General features: G+C 43.2%; 1 pseudogene; it reads right to left on the bottom strand.

The window, feature by feature from the left end:
- Positions 1-5,814: 5,814 nt before the first annotated feature.
- On the bottom strand, positions 5,815-7,015 carry LOC114708605 (annotated as a pseudogene).
- Positions 7,016-9,025: the final 2,010 nt, after the last annotated feature.

Genomic DNA, 9,025 nt, shown 5'->3' with positions numbered 1-9,025 from the left:
TCCCCTCAGCTGTGAGGAGCTGTCTCTCTCTCCCCCTGTCTACAGTGATAAAGGAGTTCTCTCAGTCTCGGGCACACAGTGATAAGTGTGTTTACAAAAGCTAGAGTAAGCGGTTAACTATCTCATAGGAGTTTTGCAATTTTTTTTTGGGGGGGGAGGGCAAAGAAACAGTTGCCAGGAGCTTATATTTTAGGAATTTAGAATGGTTGCTGTGGTGGTGTGAATGAAAATGGTCCCCATAGGCTCATAGGGAGTGGCATTGTTTGAAAGAATTAAGACATGTGGCCTTATTGGAGTAGGGTAGGTATGGCCTTGTTGGAGGAAGTATGCCACTGTGTGTTGGCTTTGAGGTTTCAGAAGCTCAAATCAGGCCCAATGGCTCACTCTTTTTTCTTGCTGCCTGCAGAACCAGATGTAGAACTCTCAGCTACCTCCCTAACACCATGTCTACCAGCATGCCACCATTCTTCCTACCATGATAACAATGAACTAAACCTCTGAACCTGTAAGCAAGCCCCAGTTAAATGCTTTCCTTTGTAAGACTTGCCATGGTCATAGTGTCTCTACACAGCAATCAAAACCCTGACTGAAATAGATACCTAGCACAAAATGGAATTTTCCTTAGCCATCACATTCTCCACAAGCTCTAAATCATATGAATCAAATAATTTATTCACGTTGAGGTACAGGTTGATATCAAGCCTGGTGGGCTAATATTTTAACAGCATTGTTTTTTACGAGATGGCATAACTATAGTTTAATATTCCATTATATTCCCCAGTGGCTCTAGGAGACTGAGTCAACTCAGAGGGATTTAATTTTAAGGCCCCTGATACCCATAATGTTGGACCCTCATGAATGAACATTAGGATGCATAAAGCAGTGAGACAGAGAAAATAAACATCTATGTTACTCGGGTAAAATTTGGGAAGCAGGAAGTAAGCTATTCAGTCAGATGCCAGTCTCCATCTTGAGTAGTAGCCCTTTTTGCAAGTTTTGCAATTCTGATTTTTAATAGGTGATGTGACACTGAAGGAGCCTGGAGGCCATCATGAGCTTTGATTTGCTAATAGGCATCATAGATGGGTATTTGTCCCCTTTGCCAGAGAGAAGGGAAGTGGCTCCTGGTAGCGGGGAACTAGTTTCTTTTGGATTTAACATTCCAGCCTTGCCAGGCAGTGGTTGCACATGCCTTTAATCCCAACACTTGGGAAGTAGAAGCAGGTAGATCTCTGAATTCAAGGCCAGCCTGCCTGGTCTACAGAGTGAGTTCTAGGAGAGAGCTGCACAGGGAAAGCCTGTCTGGGGGGTGGGGGTGGGGGTGAGGAGAACTAGCCTTTTGTGGAGGATAAGAAGTAATATACTCTCTTTTGTAACTGCTTCTCTGCTGAAATTAGAATGTTGTTGTCAGGGCTCAGGAAGTCTGGGATGCTGATCAAAGGCCAGGATGGGGTAGAGTACAATCTCATTCACTGCCCAAGTTTTGCTGAACTGCTTGGGGCTGGTGCAGGCAGCTTCAGAGTAGCCTGGAATGTTGGCCCAAAGCACAGGCTCAAGTTGGTAGGAAATTCTGTCAGAAGCATCTGGTTTAAAGTAGCTTTCAGTAAGTTCAGGGCTCATGGCCATTGTGGTGATTTGAATGGAAATGGCCCCCACAGGTCCATAGGGAGTAGCACTATTAGTAGGTGTGGCCTTGTTGGAGTAGGTGTGGCCATTTTGAAGGAAGTGTGTGCTACCATACTTCTTGCCCTGATGATAATGGACTAAACCACTGAACTGTAAGCCAGCCCCAATTAAATTTTTTCTTTTGTAAGAGTTGCTATGGTCATGGTGTCTCTTACAGCAATAAAAACCATAACTAAGATATTTTGGTACCAGAGACTGGGGTATTGTTGTGATAGGCCTGACCATGCTTTTCTTTGGAGGATTGTGGACTTTGGTACTTTGGATTAGGAAAGCAGTTGAATGCTTTAAGTGGGGATTAATGGGCCATACTAATAGGAGCATGGAAAACAGTGTTGCTGGTGATGATTTGAACTGTGGAGTCCTGACTCAAGAGGTTTCAGAGGAGAAAATATTATGTGGTCTAGAGATCATTCTTGTGATATTTTGGTAATGAATGTTGCTGCTTTCTGCCCTTTGCTAAAAAATCTGCCTGAGGCTAAATGAAAGAGTTATGGATTAACAGCTTTGGCATTTGTAGCTGGAGAGTTTCTCTCTAGGTTCTGCCAAGGCCCCGCCCTCCCGCAGCCCACTTGTAAAATAATCACTCAGACGTTTATATTACTTATAAACTATATAATCATGGCAGGCTTCTTGCTATCTGTTCTTATATCTTAAATTAACCCATTTCTATAAATCTATACCTTGCCATGTGGCTCGTGGCTTACCAGTATCTTACATCATGCTTCTCCTCATGGTGGCTGGCAGTGTCTCCTTGCCTCAGCCTTCCACTTCCCAGAATTCTTCTCCCTCTTTGTCCTGCTTATACTTCCTGCCTGGCTAGTGGCCAATCAGCATTTTATTTATCAATCAACCATCCACAGCAGACATTTCCAAACAACTATGTTGTGTGTGGGTGTTAGTGGCCAGTCTTATGCAGATCTATAATGAAAAAGAACAAACAAGGAAAATACAAAATGTACAGTTGGAGGAGAAAAGTCACACAGGAAGTGTAAACAGATTAAAGAAAAACCTGATGTTAAGTGGAATAAAGGGAGTGGTGACCCAGTTAAGCTGCCAACTCGTGAAAAGAAAACATCTGGCAGATCTCTGAGTTCAAGGCCAGCCTGGCCTAAAGATGGAGTTCCAGGACAGCTGCTTAGGGTTTTTATTGCTGTGAAGAGACACCATGACCAGGCAACTTTTATAAGGAAAACATTTAATTGAGGGAGCTCAACTTACAGTTTCAGAGGTTCAGTCCATTATCATCATGGTGGGGAGCTTGGTGGAATGCAGGCAGATGTGGCACTAGAGGAATAGTGAAAGTCCTACATCATGCAGGCAACAGGAAGTTGATTGAGACATTGGGCAGTAAGTATCCTGAGCATAGGAAACCTCAAATACCACACCCACGGTGACACACTTCCTCCAACAAGACCATAGCCACTTCAACAAAGCTACACCTCCTAATAGTGCCACTCCCTCTGAGCTTATTGGGGCCAATTACATTCAAACCATCACATTCTACTTCTTGGCCCCCATAAGCTTGTAACAAGATACCAGAGCTATTAAAATGAAACCTTTACATTACTGGACAGTTGATACTTGTTAGCTAGAGCTAAGAAATTGGCAGTGATTAAGAGGTAAAATCTTCTGGGATGTATTTTCTGAGAGCACAGAGAAGCTGTGTTCCAGAGGCAGCCAAGGTTGTAACATGTGCTGGCATGTAGACTTGGTAATGTGTAAGAGTCACCCATGTAGTACTGGTTTTGAAGGCATGGAGGGTTCATGGAGAGCAGCGGAGGCTTGGCACTGTCAGAGACCAGGAAAGACCATTGGTGAAGGTTCAGCCTTAGTAGCAGTTGAAGGGCCCAGGACTGGAAGGGTCATGCAAAGAAGTTGAGGTTTGGCACTATGAAGAGAGTCTATAAGAGGCTATTGATGAAAGTGCAGCCCAGTTGCAGCAAGGGACCTCAGCATTTTGGAGATGCCAATACCACAGCAGGATCACCAAGAACAGGAGCAACAGTGGAGTGGAGCCAACTAAAGCCGGAGCCTAGAAGACAAGCTGTGTGTGCTGCAGAGGGCAGAGCTGGAGAAGTGACCCAAGCTCTTTGGAAGAGTCCAGAAAATCGTGAATGAATTCCAAATAGTTGGATATTGAGTTATTTGTACTGTTGGAGTTTGGTTTTGCTTGGTTCAGATTGTGATGGTACCCTGGTTCTTCCCTTTTAAAGAATGCAATCCAGGCTTCAACTTCACAGCCTCACACAATGGCCTCTCTAGGTCTCCATTCAGGGACATCTCTGACACATGGCTGTCCTCAATGGCTTTCCTTAGTTGTGGAGGCAAATCCCATAGCCCCTTTCTTGTCAATTTCATCATTAGTAAAAGGTACTATAATTTCTGCTGGGCCTATTCTTGCTAATTGACAAAATCTCAATTTTCTTTTTAGAATCAACTCAGAGACCTTTTCCACATAAGTTTTTAATTTTTTACTCTGTTTATGTGGTAAAAAGATCCATTCTAAGATAATATCTTCCCCCCTGCATTAATATTACTGTAGGAGAATGCTTAGAAGGTAAAGTAATCACAATGCAATCAAGCTCTGGATCCAAATGATCCACATATGCATTGTGTAATTTCTTTTCTACAAAAGCCAATTCTCTTTCAGCTTCAGCTAACAATTCTTTTAGACTATTGAACTCCTTGTCACCTTTTGAGATTTTGAACAAATTACTCAGTTCATCATTTTTTACCCCAATAATGGGTCATAGATTGGAAATGTCTCCTAGCAACCTTTGAAAGTCATTAAGAGTCCACAACTGATCTCTCCTAATTTGCACCTTTTAGAGTCTAATTTTTGTAGACCTATTTTATATCCTAAATAATTAATAGAATCTCCTCTTGGTATTTTTTTCAGGAGCAATTTGTAATCCCCAACAAGGCAAAATTTTCTTTACTTCTTCAAACATTCTTCCTAAAGTATCTACATTTGAATCAGCTAGTAAGATGTCATCCATGTAATGGTAAACTATAGATTGAGGAAATTACTTAAGTATTAGTACCAATGGCCGTCATACAAAACATTGGCACAGGGTGGGGCTATTTAACATTCCCTGTGGGAGAACCTTCCATTGATATCTTTTTTGTCTCCTAATATCTTTATTCTTCCTCAGATAACCGAACAGTACAAAGTTGTCCTCTTTTACCTATTTTTTTTTCTTTAAAAAACGACCTTTCTACACATGGCTGCCCTTGGGGAGTTTCTTCCTGTTGGAAACTAAATTTTCCCAAGATGTGTCCTTCCCATCCATGGTTACACGATTCAGATAACTTGACAAGAAGAGAAGAATTCCACTGGGTTATTATCAACATGAACTTGACTATATCTCCTATGAGGGCAAACACTGATTTTTTTTTTCTTTTTAGAAACAGAAACCATCCACTTATTAATCCAAACTACAGCATTCATTGCATAATTGAACACACGGATTTGCCACCTTGGGGCATAACAAATAGACACCTCATAACCTAGCTATAGGGTACACAAGTTCAACAATGTGGGTACAGCAACTTCACCCTACGCACACTCACCATCGCTTCGGGAAAGTACTAGACACAGGTCCATGAGCTACCGGGAGTCTCAGCACAGTTAATCTAAGAGACAACAACACAGTCAAGAAAAAGGCAGCTGCGATAGTGTGGGCTAAAGCAGCCTACAATGAGTGCCGCAGGGGCTGGGAGACTCTGGGTCAGGGGAACGGCCATCACGTCATCGCACCGATCATGACCTAAGGAAATGTCCATGCAGTCCTAACAGTGGGTTGTTCTTGGTGAGAAGGGCCAACAGTCATCGCCTTGCTTCTTTGAGCTATTTGGCCAGAGAGGGATGGGGGTAGAATGGGGACAGCCAGGGAGCCTTGGGCTGCAGTTCCATCCATATACATGGCGGTTTCTTCAGAAATCCGTGGCCCATCTGCATGAGTAGGAGGAACACAGAAGCGACACCATCCCTCGGCATCAGAATCACGCTGATTTCTCAAAACTAGGACTGTTAGTATTCTTGGAATCATCTTGGCAGCTATTTCATGGAAATGTCCTCCGTGTGAGGACTTGGACCCTGGGCTTCTGGGACAGTAGGAGTTACAACTAATCGGAGCAGATGACGTGAAAGAGGGTGACATTGTAGAGGGTCTGATAGCCGTTGGTCCAGGAATACAGCACACGGTCCTTAGGGTTGTAGTCCAGCATGGAGATGTGGGAATATTTGTTCTGGAAGAGGATGTCAATGTACTCGTAGGTCAAGGCATTGGTCTGGTAAGCATAGTGGACCTTGGTGGCCCCCCTAGTAGCCGTTGGTGACGTAGAGGGTCCCACAAATGATGAAGGCCTCACCGGCTATGCGCTTGGGGTAGCTGGTGTTCCATGTCTGCAGGATCTGCAGTAAGATAGGATCCAGCTTGCTGATGACAATGTTGCCAGCATTCTAGTTTGTGGCATAGACGGCCCAGAGCCCGTTCTAGTCCACCGTTGAGTGGCATCGTGGTACATGTTGTTGTAGCCAGTGTAGTCCAGGCTGCGTGTCTTCAGGATCAGCTCTGTCTTCAGGTCAAACCTGATGTTAATATAACTCTGGAATTTGTTAAAATAGATGGAGCCATTGTAGACCACCTGGTCCGTGCCTGACCAGGAATGCTGGAGACAGTGTGAGGTAAAATTGTCAGTGTTCATGAAGTCCACCATGGATTTGTACTCACGGACAAAGCAGTTGTTGTGATAACCATCTATGTACCAAACCCTGTCATCACCTTCTGGGGCCGGTGGGTCTGTCATCCAGGACCCGAACCTTGAGCCAGAGGTCTTGACAGTCACCGGGTCACTTATGCCTGTCAGCTTCCTGCAGGTTAGTTTTTGCATGCATGCATGGAGCCTTTCTTCAAAACTGGATGGACACTCTGTTCTGAAGTTCATCGTAGTCATAGACGCCAATTTCCTCTTGCAGCTCGTTAAGCATTGACGTCAGATTCTGGACCTCCTCCTTAAACTGCAATACCAATTTGGCATCGGCCTTGTACTCTTCCAACACGGGAATCAAAGGCCTAAATTCATCCATTTTCGCCGCTATTGCCTTGAACTGCCTGGGCAGATGTTGCTTATGGCTCTCCTCCACCTGCTTTAACTTGGACTCCAGTCCTTTCATTTGATTCTCCATCTTCTCCACGTATTGCAGGTCTCTCTGAGTCCGCCTGTTCAAGACTTCTATGGATTGAGACATGTTTTGTACCTTCTCCAGTAGCTGCCTCAGCTGTTTTGTGCAGGCATCCCGTGAACACATGGTCTACTGGGGGGGGGGCGACCACTGTGCAGATACACCTGCCCTCACTGTCCTGGGCAGAGCTGTACACCTGCCAGCTGTCCTCCGGGTTGGTGCGCAGCACGCCAGTGCTGCGGTCCAGCGACGACCCCAATCTTCAGCAGCAGCACCGACATCACACCGTGAGTGGCCTACTGCACCTGCTTCGGCTCTGGCTCCTGCGTCCCGCAGCCTCAGGTGGTGGGTGACCGGCCTGCGCTGCCTGCCGCTGCGCGTCCCAGCACACTCCGCTGCCGAGAATGGGCCACCTGGTTCTCCCATTGCTATCTCTTAACAGGCTGAGAATTATTGTAAGTAGGAACCATGAAGGTAATTTTTTTCTTTTCCTTGTAAAGGTATAGTGAAGAAACAGTCTTTTAAATCGATAACTATAAGAGGCTATCTTTTTGGTAACAGAACAGAGAAGGCAAGGGAATTCCAGACTGTAGAGAGCCCATTGGCTGAATCACCTTATTAACAGATCTTAGATTTGTTATCATTCTCCATTTTCCAAATTTCTTTTTTAATAAGAAATACAGGAGAATTCCAAGGGCTGGTTGATTCTTCAATATGCTGAGCACTTAACTGCTCCTGTACCAGCTGTTCTAAGGCCTACAGTTTCTTTGATGTTAAAAGCCATTGTTCAACCCATACAAGTTTGTCCGTCAACCATTTTAAAGGTGCCTTTGAAAGATCAGAAGCTGTTGTGCCCTGGGTTCTTGTACAACCTGGATGGTAGGTGACTGCTCTTTATAATACCTTCTAATATTTTTCTCAGAAACATATGTTAGTTTATTGTTTGTTCCTGAGATTGGAGGAATATTAATCTGGGTATTCCATTGTTGTAATAGATCATGGCCCCATAAATTCATAGCTATATAAGCCACATATGGCTCTAATTTTCCTCTCTGTCCTTCTGGCCCTGTACATTCAACCCATCTCATGCTCTGTTTTACCTGAGATAAGTTCCAGTTCCTAACAGCTGAACATTTACCTCCTGAAGAGGCAAATTTTGATGCCAAGATTCTGGTGCAATTATTGTTACATCTGCACCTGTACCTACAAGACCTTCAAAGACAACATCACTTATTAGTATTTTTAATTTTAGTCATTGTTCATTTATAGAAGTTTGCCAAAATATTCCCTTTATAGTTTCTTCTGAATTTTTTGTTCTCTCTTCTATAGCTGTTCTACCATCCAGAGCAGTATGGTTTCTTACAATAGGCATTAGGTTCTTTAACTGCTCTGGGAAGGAGTTTCCTCCATGATGACAGGAAATGACTGAACCAAATTTGACATGGGGGCCTGGCAAAAGGGTTATTTTGACTGTTCCTTGTTGATCTACATACATAGTCCAATGTTGGCCTTTGCCACACCTTTTGCATACTCCAGAAGAGAGAGGCATTCTGCTGGGCTTATTCTTAGGGAAAAAAAACCATTGTTTCTAGGAATGCCTTGTTTATAATGCCTTTTTAAGTGAACTTGTTTACTGCAGTTGACACACCTGACATTCGATTTTTCTTCAAACCAATGGAAAATCACCTCTTCTATCCAAGCATTATCATGGCTATGAGGTTCAATATTGGCTGTATCTCAGATCCATTCCTCTAAGGATGATGATGAAAACAAAACAGCCCAAGAAAGGATACTATGTGCTTTAAACAGCTAAAATATAACTTTCTATTTAAGTTTATTTGATATAGTTAAAAATCTATAAAGCAAAAATCCACAGAGAAAACAAAAACAACCTGATGCCAACATTTTCTGAATTCCTGTAGATGTCTGTTTTTTATAGTTTTTGTGTTTAATGGCCTCTAGGTTGCAGATATATTATTCTACAACATATATGATAGAGAATACTTATTAAGATTTTCAGATTGTCTGCCTCCATTTGCACACATACAAATTGGTTATAAAATAAAATCTTCTGTCTAAAATCTCTCAGTAATAATTCTAGATATGCTTGCTTAAGATAACCAGAGCTAGACTTGTTAAAGTTTAACACTC

Source organism: Peromyscus leucopus, chromosome X (genome assembly GCF_004664715.2).
Source record: "Peromyscus leucopus breed LL Stock chromosome X, UCI_PerLeu_2.1, whole genome shotgun sequence".
Lineage (NCBI taxonomy): Eukaryota > Metazoa > Chordata > Mammalia > Rodentia > Cricetidae > Peromyscus > Peromyscus leucopus.
The sequence above is the reverse complement of the archived record's forward strand: the minus strand, read 5'-3'. Positions and strand labels throughout refer to the sequence as shown.